The sequence below is a fragment of the Marmota flaviventris genome, chromosome 19, assembly GCF_047511675.1.
Source record: "Marmota flaviventris isolate mMarFla1 chromosome 19, mMarFla1.hap1, whole genome shotgun sequence".
Lineage (NCBI taxonomy): Eukaryota > Metazoa > Chordata > Mammalia > Rodentia > Sciuridae > Marmota > Marmota flaviventris.
The window spans coordinates 43,138,923-43,152,473 of NC_092516.1; the positions used below are offsets into that span (position 1 = coordinate 43,138,923).

At 40.3% G+C, this 13,551-nt stretch overlaps 1 pseudogene; it reads right to left on the minus strand.

The window, feature by feature from the left end:
* Nucleotides 1-888: 888 nt before the first annotated feature.
* On the minus strand, nucleotides 889-12,000 carry LOC139702902 (transcription factor JunD-like; annotated as a pseudogene).
* Between the last annotated feature and the right edge of the window lie 1,551 nt (nucleotides 12,001-13,551).

Genomic DNA, 13,551 nt, shown 5'->3' on the forward strand with positions numbered 1-13,551 from the left:
TGCAGGGTTGGTTAAACACATGGAAATCAATAAACATTTTTTAAGTAAATAGATATAAAGACAAGAATCAAAAAAATTATCTCAACAAATGCAGAAAAAGCATTTGACTAAATACATGGTCAAAACACTAGAAAACTATATATAATAGAAAAATATCTTAACACTACAAAAGCTGTTTATAGTAAACACAAGGGAAATCTTCTTCTTCTTCCTCTTCTCCTCCTTCTTCTCTTTCTTTTTTTTTTTTTTTTTTTTTTTTTGAGTAAGGAGATTTTACTGAAAACAGAACCAAAACCGGACAAAGGATTACAAACAGGAATGTGGACTCCTCACAAAACAAAAACAAAAACAAAGAACAAAATGTGTCCGAAGGACAAAAGGGGGTAGCGAGAGTGAGAAAAAGGGTGATTTTTTTCCCCTTCCCATTTCTTTTAAAAAAGCCAACACAAAGAAACACACGCACACACAACCCTTTGTTCCCGAGTAGAAACATAAATACGGAAGAATCTAAAACTCTGTTCTTCTTTCTTCCAAAGGCAAAAAAAAAAAAAAAAAAATGTATAAGAAAAGGCAGGCTGAAGGCTGCGCCGCACAGAGCCCCTTCCGCAGCAGTGTGTAGAAGGGGCGGCTAGGCCCTGGGTTTGTGTGACACCTGGCGGCAGCACGGGGAACAGAGGCAGTACGAGGGGGTGTCATGCGCTCGCCCCCAACCTCCCAGAAGCAGGGGGTCCAGCTTGTCAAGTCCAAGGCGCCCTCTCCAAGTCCTGGGCACCCTCTTGGAGGGGGTCGCCAGGGCAGCACCATACCAACTCCTGGGAGCTCAATCCCCGCCCCCTGCAAGCCCGCCCCTCAAGAGGAGGCGGGCGAGGATGCGCCCTGTGCTTGGGCTCAGTACCAGGGCACCTAGTGCTGGGGTAGAAGCTGGCGGCTGCTGTTGACATGGCTGAGGACTTTCTGCTTGAGCTGCGCCACCTGCTTGGGCAGCAGGCTCCTGGAGGACGCCAGTTTCGTGTTCTGGCTCTTGAGCTCTTCTCTTTCTCCTCCAGGTGAGAGATGCTCCAGCTTGCCCTTGGGGCACTTGGAGGCTGCGATATTGTTGAGCAGCTGCTTGGGCTCAGCCTTAATGAGCTCCTGCATGTCCATGTCGATTGGCGACAGCAGGCTCTCTCCGAAGCTTGGCAAGTTGGGCACCATCTGTGGCTTTCCTTGAGCACAGCTAGGCACAGCGGCCCCAGTAAATCACTGGGAGGCAGCGGCTGTGGGAAGGGAACGGGCTAGGAGGAGAAGGCGACAGTGGCAGCATCCCCAGCACCCCCGGCGCCATCCTTGTAGTGGCTCAGGTTTAGGAAGACCGGTGCCAGCTGGGAGGGTGGCGCCGATGCCGTGCCAGAGGGTCCTCCTGCGAGGGCGCAGCAGCAGCCGGGCTGCACCCAGCCAAGCTGGTGCTGCTTGTTCAAATCCTCCAGGGCCTTGACAACGTCCTCGGTGAACTCCTGCTTCTCCCTGGCCACCATCTTGGGTAGAAGAACTGCATGCTCCTCAGCGTGGTTGTGACCAGCCCGTTGGTCTGGATGGTTGGTCAGCGTGGTTGGACCAGCCCCAGGTCGGGCTGGAGAGCAGGCTGCGGTGGCGACTGCTGGGGGTGCAGTCTGTGCAGGGGGGCCAGAGGTGGCGCCACCACCACTTGTTTGCTCAGGCTCAGCGTCAACTGTCATTCTTCACCACTCTGCCTGCGAGGCTGTTTGGGGCGCCCCAGGGACAAGCGGGACAGGCACGCAAAGTTGCTGCTGCTGCCACTGACGCCATTGCCCAGGCTGCTCAGTACCTCATCACCTTAGAAGGGTGTTTCCAGCCTCCGCATCACCATTGCGCCCTGTGCGGGAGGACTGTCCATGGCCTCCCTGGGGGCTCGCTCCCCTCCCCTGCCCATTCAGCCCTGTGCCCACCCAGGCAGTGGCCGCTGCACCTGGGCTTTCTGTGGCGGCTCCTCGGAAACATTATTCTTAAGGGAGAAAAAATTAAAGCATTTCCTCTAAAATTCAAAAAAAGGCAAAGGATGCTTTTGTTTTTTTTTTTTTTTTTTGCCACTTCAATTCAACATCATCCTTGAAGCTCTATCCAAAACCTATGTTTCTATTCATTTATCTTTATTAAATAAATGAATAGATAAATGAATAGAAACATAGGAAATCAAACTATCACTATTTACAAATGACATGATTCTATATTTACAAAATCCAAAAAAAATTCACTTGAAAACGTTCTTGTCTAATAAATTCAGCAAAATAGCCGAATATAAAATAAACATCCATAAACCAAATAAATTTCTATATTCAAGCAATGAATACAGTGTAATAAAAATTAGGAAAACCACCCCATTAACAATGGCCTCAAAAAAAGAAAAAGAAAGAATAAAATAAAATACTTCTGAATCAATCTAAAAAAGAGGTAAAAATACCTCTACAATGAGAACCACAGAACACTAAAGATAGAAATTGAAGATCTCCCATGCTCTTGGTAGGAAGAATGATCATAGTCAAAACGGCAATACTAACAAAATACTTATACAGATTCAGTGCAATTCCTTTTAAAAGTCCAATGACACTCTTCATAAAACTAGAAAAAGCAATCGTGAAATTCATTTAAAAAATAGGAGAGCCACAATAGTCCTTCTCAATAAGCAATTCTCAACAAAATGATTGAATCAATAGACATCACAATACTAGACCCTAAACTGTACTACAGAGAAATAATTAAAAAAGAAAGAAAGAAAGAAAAAGGAAACCCCATATCAAAAGGCATATAGACCAATCCATACTAGACAAAGGTGACCAAAACATAAATTGGAGAAAAGATAGCCTCTTCAACAATTGGTGCTGGGAAAACTGGAAATCCATATGTAGAAAGATGAAATATCCTGCTGTACAACACAAGCAGATGAAGTTGCTATTTTTTCAATCTAAAATAGAAAAAAAAAAAGAAAGAAGAGCATAAGTTTGTGAGCAAAATATACAAAGAAAACACAAAAGAAACACTTTACAACATTACTTTAGGAAATGTTCCTTTGGTTATGACATTAAAAGGACAGGGAAGAGAACCATAAGCAGACAAGTATAATTCCATTAAACCAAAAGCTTCCGCACAGCACAGTAAAGCATGAACAGGGAAAAGATTCAACTGTTGGAATGAAAGAAATTACTTACACATTACCTGAGAAGAGTATAAAATCTGAAACACAAAATAATCTCTATGAAAAATCATTAAGTGAGCTGGGTACAGTGGGACATACCTTGAATACCAGTGGTTTGAGAAGCTGAGGTGGGAGGAACACAAGTTAAAAACCAGCCTCATCAAGTTAGCCAGGCGCTAAGCAACTGAATGAGACCATGTGTCTAAATTTATATATATATATATATATATATATATATATATATATATATATATATATATATATATATATATAAATTTATATATATATATATATATAAATTTATATATAGAGAGAGAGAGCTTATATATATATATATATATATATATATATATATAGAGAGAGAGAGAGAGAGAGAGAGAGAGAAGCATGTTGTTTGCAAAGAAATGTAGCTAAGAGAGAGTTGAGTACAATGTGACCATGTCTTATTCACCAGTAAGTAAAAAAAGGGAGCATGATGAAACCCGGGGAGGCCACACCTTAATGTTCAACCAGAATTAGATTCAAATACAGAAAGAAGACAGCTTTGTCACCCAAGGTACTTCACTGTGTTAACCCACCTCTCCAGCTGAGAATATGAAGGGAAAGGAAAAGTAGGGTGATCCACAGTCATTTTTCTTCCATTTCTTTCAAACTCATTAACAAACTAGCTGGAGAAATTGTTCACAGTTATCAAGTTGTAGTAAAAACAATTGCATTGGTTCTGTGTAACATTCACTGCTTTGGTATTAATGAACACAACATGGATATGTAAGCTCTCCAATGTGACTTGCTCATAAGTTTCCATATAGAATTGATATGGCATACATAAAGATGAATTTTAGAAGTCTTGATAAAAATTTAAAATTCTGTAATAAGGACAATTAAAAGAAAGACAAAATTTACCATGGCATGTGAAGAGATCACAGAAGAAAGAAATAGATTTCTGTGGCATGATGTCAATTGTAGAGGTCACCTGATTTTATACAGGGAGTCAAAGTTTTCATTTTGCATTGGGCCTGACAAATTACACAAGTTTCCCTAAAAATACCAGTAAAAATGTGTATATTTCCCTGGAGAAAATGATGATTCTAGGATCTGGTAAGATAAATTAGAAAATGAACCTGAATATAGTAGGAGAAAAAGAAGGAAGAGTAAGAGGAGAGTCTCCCAAGGTGTCCCACATGTGGATTCCTGACAAATGACATGAGAATTGAAGTAAAAGATCCTGAAAGAGTGAAAGCTGGAAAAATATGAGCAATAAAATAAAAACCATTATCAGTAAATTATAAGTGAAAGCAACAAATGAATATATATTTACTGATAAAACATAATTGACTTCATTGATAATAAGTGATGGGAACAGACAAATATTTCATATAGAAGAGTTCAAAACAATGCAGGAGAATAGCATCCCCTCCTGCATGTGGAGTTTAGTATCCTTGTCTTTTATGGGTGGGCAGATTCAGTGACTTGATTGCAACAAATAGTGAAGGAATAAGGAAAATATTACATTCCCAAAAGATGAAGCTGGCACAAACTACCTTGACAATGGATGGAATGTAGCGCTTCAAATATTTCAGTGACCATCAGATAAGCTCTTTATACTTTGAGAACAAGGCATTTCAAATGCATACTATTCCTTCCAAAATTATTTAATAAGTTCTCTTTATAGGTGACTAACAATAACCATTTTCACAAGCAGGAAACAAAACAAAAGTATACTCTCTCCCTCAGTGTTGAGTGCCTACCTTTCAGTGATCAAATAGAATAATTAGTTTTAATTTATTTTTAATTAACAAACATTTATTGCACATGTTAATGGAATTGAACATAATATTTCCAATGCAAGGCACACAGTTATCATATCTAATTATCCATCTTCTACTTTCATCCCTTGCCCTGCCCCAGCACCCTTCCTACTCTCCAGAAATCACTATGGGGCTTCTATATTACTTCTAAAAAATCAACTCTAGGGTGTAGGTGGAAAACATGGTAATAGAAAAAAAAAATTTCTGCAGCCACAAACATTTGCAGAAATAAACTCTTCCTACATCTCAGAGGCGATTAATGTTAACACCTGGCTGAGTCTCCCTTTATCTCATTGTACACAATCAGAAAAATGATCTCCAGCTATTACCTTCACTATGCTGACCTTAATTTTTCCATAAATCTTCCATTTGGCTTCCCACCACCTGAGGACAGGGGCTCCACTGAAATCATCAGAAACCACTATGGCACCAAATCACAAGGTCCCTCCTTTATCACCCTGTAGTTCACTTTTTAGTGGCTTTTAGAACAAAAGGTTCTGCCTTTCTTTTTTAAATCATCTTCTCCAGAAATCCATGTCATTAAATTTCCCTGGTTTTCTATCTCCTTAACTGGATGCCCTCACTCTCTGTCTCCTTCATATAATTTTCTTCACCAATGCTAAATATAGGAGTGTCCCCAGCTCAGAGAAATGCTCCCTCTACTTCTATATCTTCACCCACACCTAGGGTCATGCTCAACCTCATTGCAGTATTTTGCACATTCCCACACCTTCCAAATATTCATTTTCTTCCCAGTCCTCTCCTCTCACATTCAAACATGTTCATGTGGAAATCAAGGAGAAATCACAAACATCAACACAAAAGCCTTCTTTGAGACTAGCCTCATGTGGTTTTTCTGCTCCATACAGGATTGGGTATCAGTAACTACCCTAGAGTGCTCAAGTCAAAAATTCAGCAATTGTCTTTGATCTTTTCACCATTACACTCACACCAATCCATCCCCAAACCTGCTTATACTAAAGACAATATTATAAGCATATATGTGTGAAAGAGTGATACATGTACTCCAAATCATTGCTTTATAAGTATATAATTATATGTACATTAAATGTCTATAAAATATATAATTATAAATAAATAAATCAGTTTAAGCCACTTTTATTCCTGTTACCAAGTCATGCCATCATATCATATAATACATATTCTATGGATAATCATATCCATGGGGACAAGTTCTGCTAAATAGGCACAAATCTTCCCCATATTGAGGGACTTAAAAGATGCTTTTGCCAAAAAACACTGAATATTTACTTAGGCCTAGAGATGCCCAATGGACAACTACAAGTGAGATAACACTTGGCATCTCTGAGATATATTTATTCTATTTAATGGCTTATAATATCCACAGCATAGAAAAGAGAAAAAAATACCTGCAATATTAGTAAGAACTCCTGAAACATCCCAGGAACAACAGGTGTAGAAAGAGGCCATGGCTGAATTGAAACTCTTATTCCACTTCTGAATAAATTTTGAAAAAAAAAATATATGTGTGTGTGTGTGTGTGTATATATATACACACACACACACACACACACACACACACACACACACGCACACACACTTATATACACACACATACATACACTGGATAGTTAGTGTACTCCCTTTCATAGCTGGATGATTAATTTCATACATACAATTAATGAATATTTGTAAGAAATAAAATTAAAAATCTGATTATAAAACAAATACTGAAGGGCTTTCTAAAATGTTTCTTAACCAAGCCAGCCAATAAGTAGGCAGATACTTTGGTGGACACTAGGAAAAAAAAGTCAAAAGTAGAGTTCTGACGCCGTCTAGTGTCTTATTAGGAGTTAGCACTTCTAACAATGGGAAAGTACACACATTAAGAAGAACAGTAAGTACAAGTAGGGATGAGACAGGAATTCTTGAAACCTCAGAGAGGGGTGGGGAGATGCAACTCGAGAAGCCAGCAAGGGATGGATCCTTAAGGAGGCCTTTATCTCACAGGTAGAAAAGGATTGGGGCAGATAAGTGACATGGTGAGGGGTGTGTTTTAGAATAATTGAGAAGGTAAAACATTGCCATGGATGGTAACATTAGATCAGATGCCTAAAGGGTGTCAGTACTTCATGTCCCTTTAGTGCCTGAATTTTTGCTTCAGACCAGGGTAAATGGTCTGAAGCAAGAATGAGAGCAGAGATTCCCTGCTGTTTTGAACATGTCTGTGTCCTCTTTGCCTAGAACAGAGCCTGGTACTATAGTTTTATTTTAAAATGCAAGGGGTTATGTTTCCATATATAAAACTAAATGAAGGCTGTGGTTTTTCATAGATGTAGAGTGTTCCCCTATTACACATAGGCATTGGGTTCAAGCTTAACCATCACATAAAAATAAAATAAATGTATTGTGTCCACCCACAACTAAGAAATAAATGTTTCAAAGAAAAAAAACCTAAATGATAATACTGTCAAAATAGATGCCCTGCCCCATCCACGCCAAACTGCATTTCAGAGAATCATGAAGCTGGACCAGCCTGAGAGGAAGGCATCACATTGTGTTCTACTTTACAGATTTAGGGAGTTTTCCAAAGTCGCCCTTGGAAAGGGTTAAGGCCTTCTCCCCCATCTATGTTTTTTTCACTGCCTAGGTGCTAGAAAACACTTCCTGTGCCTGAGTGAGTGAGTGAAGTGGGCTGTGCTATCAAAACTAGGCTCCAGCAAGTTATGGCTGCATCACAGTCTTACCCTCTCTGGACCTCAAGGTCTCAGTATGTACACAGCAGCCACTAAGAGAAGTCTCTGTGAACATGCCAGTAAAATTATTGTTCCCCAAAAACAAAGTGTCTCAGGTGATATCCCCAGGACCTCTTCCAGAAACCCCATGGAACCCAATCAACCTGAAATATAAAAAAGTGCACAGCATCCCATGAGAGGGAGGAACCAAGAAAGGCTGTGCTGTGGCATCTTCAGCCTCCCTCCATTGCCTCAGTGTGTAAGAGGGAAAACTGAGACCCCCAATGGAACAGACCCTGAGGTCACATTTCTATCTCAGAGCCCAAAGATCCTGCTTCCCCACTGGCTCCACAGTGTCTCCTGACAGAATTTCCAGATGCCTCACTTGACTCCAGTTGCCTCCTTTGGACACACCCACCATGCCCTCTGCTCCTGCACCACTGTGCCTCCTGGTTCCTAGGCTGTGCTCACCTAAGGAGTGCTGGATGGGGGTGCTGCCTCCCACACGCTTCCCCTGTCTCCTCCCCACCCACTGTTGGGTGGGCTCCACTCACTCAGCCTGACTCTGCCTCACCAGCTCTGCCCAACATTCAAGCCCCACTAGGTCCTCTCCACTTTATTTAAATGGGCTCCACCCAACATCTTGCCTCTTACCTGCTCTCTTATGTAGAGCCACATCCACTCCATCCACTTGATCCTCTGCATTCTGTCCACATGGCTCAGCCTCCACTGACATATTTAACACTCTTGGATTGCAGGGTTTTCCCTTCAGTTCTGGAATATTTGCAGTCTGGCTTGGCCCAATTCCACCAATATCCAATAACAAAAAATGGCTCTGCTCTTCTTCATTAGCCATACATTTCCATCAAGTTCACTCCTACGGCAGCCTCCCTGTGTCACCTGGCCTCTCTACTGCTCCTTGAAAACTCTATCTGAAATGAAAAAACGGGATCTTGCAGAGATGCCCATGGTTGTGACATCACTGAGTCTAAGGGACAATTACCTTTGGGCTCTGGTCACCTTTGAACCCCACATCTTTAATGTTTGACCTTGAACAACTCTGCTAACCTAAGTCAGAGTATCTCCGTTTACAAAATTCAGCTGATGATAATACTTTATTTACATAAACGTGAGCACTTTTTCAACACTATCTGTGTATTATGGATGCAGAAGAGGCACTGGCAAGCAACTAGCAAGGTCCATGCCCTATATGTGAAAGAGCCCAGCCAGAATTAAAAAAGCATGTTTGCAAAGGATATGGCCTTCTGCTCTTTAGCTCTGTGGCCTTAAGCACCTTCTCTTACCCTTTCAGCACAGGATGGGCACAGGTACTTGGCAAACAAGAGTCATCTGTGATCTCTTCTCCAGCCAGCTGGGGCATCTCAGATGGGGGAGCATAAGTGTCTGACAATGGCCATCTTTCTCAAGGTTGAGTCTCAGAAGAAAAGCCTCTTTATAATGACTTATGTATAACTATTGTTTATTCTGACAGCCTGACTCAATGCTGTAGAGATAGGGCAGCAGTTGGGGACTTGGGTTTCAAGCTGCAGAAACTAAACTGGGTGCTTTTAAAAAAATGCTCTAGATGACACTGGGGAAGTCAAGGGAACCTGATGGCAAAATTCAATAAAACCAGGAGCTGGGTTTTGCCAGATGATCTCAGTGCCCCAAACCCCTTTATAGTCTTTCCTGGAACCCACAGATATACAAGCACACTGGAAGCCTTTTTGCTGTTGCTTTGGTGCTGCTCAGATTCTTAGTCTTCAGAGAAGGGGGCTGGTTGGCTTGGTATAGGTATTGGCTGAGAGTATGAATTCTTCACATTAAAGTAGGTATTGAAGGATGAGTTGAAGTATGCTAAAGAACAAATGGAAGGACATTATAGGTAAGAACACCATTTGTGACCTCACAATGAAATTTGTGTCTTTTCAGAATCACACAACCACACCATGCCAGGTGCTTTTCTCATCATGTCATTCAATATCCACAAAACTTTCAAAAATAGTGCCATATTTTGGGAAACTGTTTGCATTGTTCTACAACAATGCTAAAAGCTCCTATAAAGAATTCAAAATATACAGTAGAATACTGAAAAACTGGCCAAAGATTGGGAATCTTGCCAAAACCCAGTGCCCCAAACACCAAAATTAACATTAAGTAGTATCATTTCTCAGGCCTTTTTAGTCACATACATTGGAGGGTAAATAAAAATGCAAGGGTGGGTAGAAAGAATGAAAAGAATTTTATTAAAATGGGGTTAAATGTGGGCTGGGTTTGTGGCTCATTGGGAGAGTGCTTGCCTAGTGCACACGAGGTGCTGGGTTATATCATCAACACCACATAAAAATAAATTAAATAATGGCAAAAATTATAAAAAAGTTATTAAATATGAAAATAAACCATTTTCACTTGAATTTAAGGAAAAAAAAATCAGTAAAAGAGAAGTAGTTGCTAACATGACATATTTATTTTGTGACCAAAGTGCTTGTTTGATATAAGAATACACTTATATTGTGTTTAACAATGTGTCTCAAAAGTTAAAAAATAACATTAAAAAAATATGAAGATGAGGCTCAGTGGTATGTGCCCCTAGATTCAAACCCTTGTACAAAAAAAGAAAAAAAAAGTTGTAGTTCCTTTTTATTATGCTCCATATTGCAATTTTAGCATTCATTTTCACCTATAGTGGAGGCTGTGAAAAGTCAGTTTCTCACACATATGTCCATTTCCACACCTGACATTTTGCTGTCAGGCTATTGTTTTATGTCAAGGTCCATACTTTACCTGCCACCTCACTTTAATTGATTGTTTTCCAAATCCTAGGTTTCTCTGGAGGCAGTTTTCATCTTCAGTCCTTGGAACCTGGCTTCTTCCTTCTGTGTTCATTTAGATTCAAGTCTTTTTTGGAGAAGATCCACTTCAAAAAATGGGAACAGTAAGGCTTGCTTAAAATAACTTTCCTAATGGCCCATCAGTGCAGGAATTGAGATTGGGACCAGTGTTAGCCTGTTGTGGAACAGTTCTCAGGAGAGCCATGGGAGCCCTGAGATTTTGGACTTGAATGTTGGCATCAAAAGAAAAGATACTCACTCTCTGAGAACATTCTGGGGCAGGTGAGAGATCCTGGAGATGACTCAGGCCTAACTCTGCCCCAAGGGCTCAGATTAGGTAAAGTCAAGGTTTTGTCTTGTACTTTCTTTCCATCCCCAGAGACCTGAATAATAATTGGTGAAAAAGATGGCTGGTTCTCTTGGCATACATTACTCCTGTACCTGTCAAAGAAGCCCAGTGGTTGGTATTCTGGGCTGCTATGGCTATCCAGCTATGCCATCATGCCCCAGAACCCTTTCTGTTTTTCATTTTGCAATCTATTCAATACAGCAATCAGGGGAAAGGGAAGAAGGAAAAAACAAAGATCTAGAGGCCCAGTTGCTTCCACTGATATCTCCTTGGCCAGCACAGAATTATAGAGACCCCTACCTGCAAAGAATATTGGGGAATACAGTTTGTTTTTTACTTTTAGTTTGGGTTTGGTTCTGTTTTTGGTTGTGGGGACTAAACCTGGATTGCTTAAGCACTGAACAACCATCCCCGACCCTTTTTATAGTTTAGAGACAGCATCTCTCTAAGATTTTTAGGGCCTCACTACATTGCTGAAGCTGTCCTTAGACTTGGGAGCCCCCTGCCTCAGCCTCTATAGTCACTGGGATTATAGGCATGTGCCACCAGGCCTGCCTTGCTTTTTTTTTTTTACATGCTGGAATTGGATCCTGGGAGGCCATCCTTACATGTGATTTGAGTTACCTCCCTGGCTGGGTGAGAGGTGCTTAAACACAGCCTGTGTTAAAAAGCCTTCCCCACAATTTCCTAGTCCAAGGGCTTGTCCGTGATGAGCCGTGCCTGGCCACTGACCTGAAGACCCAATTTCTGGCCCTGAACTTGGGATGCTGTCCCCCTTATCCTTCATTGGATGGGATTTTCCCTTGAATTTTTTGTTCCCCAATAAAAGCTCACTCCCTGGCATGCTCTCACTCTCTTGCTAGTCTCTTCTGTAAACCTCGCCACCACATTAGGTGGCTGGAGGCGGGAACTAGGAGAAGCCGTCTTGGAGCTGTGCTAAAGGTAATGAGAGTCTCTTTAATTTAAAACTCACTAGCAATTTCTTATGCACCAAATCTTCTTTCACGAAGCTCACGCTGGTCACGTGGCAGAGGAACCCAGAGCCAGTCACATGGGAAACACTCGTTTTACTACTGAACTGAACTTTCAGCCCTAAACCTGTCATTTTGAATTATTAGAAACCCATTTTATAAAATATAAGGTCCCAGTGAAATGAATTAGTGATACCTGGACCTGGACCTTAAAAACCAGTTGTGCTCAGGTGGCTTAGTACAGGCTCAGTGCATAGTCACTCAGTGGCATGAAAGAATGGGCATCAAGTGAGGAATGGGTCCTCATGGGCTGTTAAAGGAGAAATGCTGGATAGGTGGCCAGGCTGAGATATTGTTCTTTCATATGTGTTAGGGTGGTCATCCCAGATAGAGAAGGGGTACAGGGTGAGTTCATTTGGGTGGTTACCCACTGAGATACATCACCAGTTTTTTAAATATTTTTTTCATTGTTGATAGATCTTTATTTTGTTTATTTATATGTGGTTCTGAGAATCAAACCCAGAGCCTCACACATGCCATGCAATTCAATTGTGCTACCACTGAACAACAGGCCCAGCCTCATCCCTAGCACCTTTTATTTATTGATTGATTTGGCCCTTCTGGGATTGAACTCTTGGATACTCCACCACTGAGCAATATCACCAGCCTCATTTTGTATTTTATTTAGAGTCTCACTAATTTTCTTAGTTCATCACCATTGTTGAGACTGACTATGAACTCTTGATCCTTCTGCCTCAGCCCCTTGAGCTACTGGGATTACAGGTGTGTGCCACTGTGTGTGGGTCCCCTTTTCTTTCTTTTTTTTATTATTTTGATAAAGGGTTAAATTATTTCTCAGGAACTCACTAAGTTAATGAGGCTGGCTTTGAACTCTCAATACTCCTGCCTCAGCCTCCACATCCACTGGAATGAAAGGCCTGTGCCACTGAGCCAACTCTAATACAATTTTTAAAGTTATTTATTCCATGGTAACATGGATCTATTTAAACTTGCAATCAAAAAACATACATATAATATATTCACTTATTATAAATAAATTTTTAAGAATTAGCATATGCCATTTTTATAAAAATAGATGTCACAAAAATTACTCCCATTGACCAAATGTGACCCATAAAATCTTGAAAACATGGATATTTGATTTATATATTTTTATACTTTTTACAGATTTATTATTATAGACAAGTTCAAAACACTGAATGAGTGAATGCAAAGAATTATGCCAAGTTCCAAAATTACTAATTGAGGATAATATTTTTTTCCTAGTAATGACATTTATTTTCCCACAAATACTGCATCTGGCATTTATGTGTTAAAGCTAAAAAGTTGATTACACAGAAACTGAAACAGAAATGCTTCCAAGATTTATGATAAGAATGAGAAAGAGATTGATTGTGTGTAAGGAGTGCCAAAATCAGTTAAGACCAGAAAGTAACTCTTAGGTTTTATGGCACAATAAGGTGATTACGTTCTATAATAACTTCTTAAACAAATCAAAATAGCCAGAAATTTGCAGATTTCAAACAAAGAATAATAATTTTAATTAGATGAAAATTACCCCAATCTGATAATTTCACACTATATACACATGTTGAGTTACAATAATGGGTCTCATATCCAAGTACAAATAGTAGATTCCAGTTAAAAATTAAAATAAACAGAAA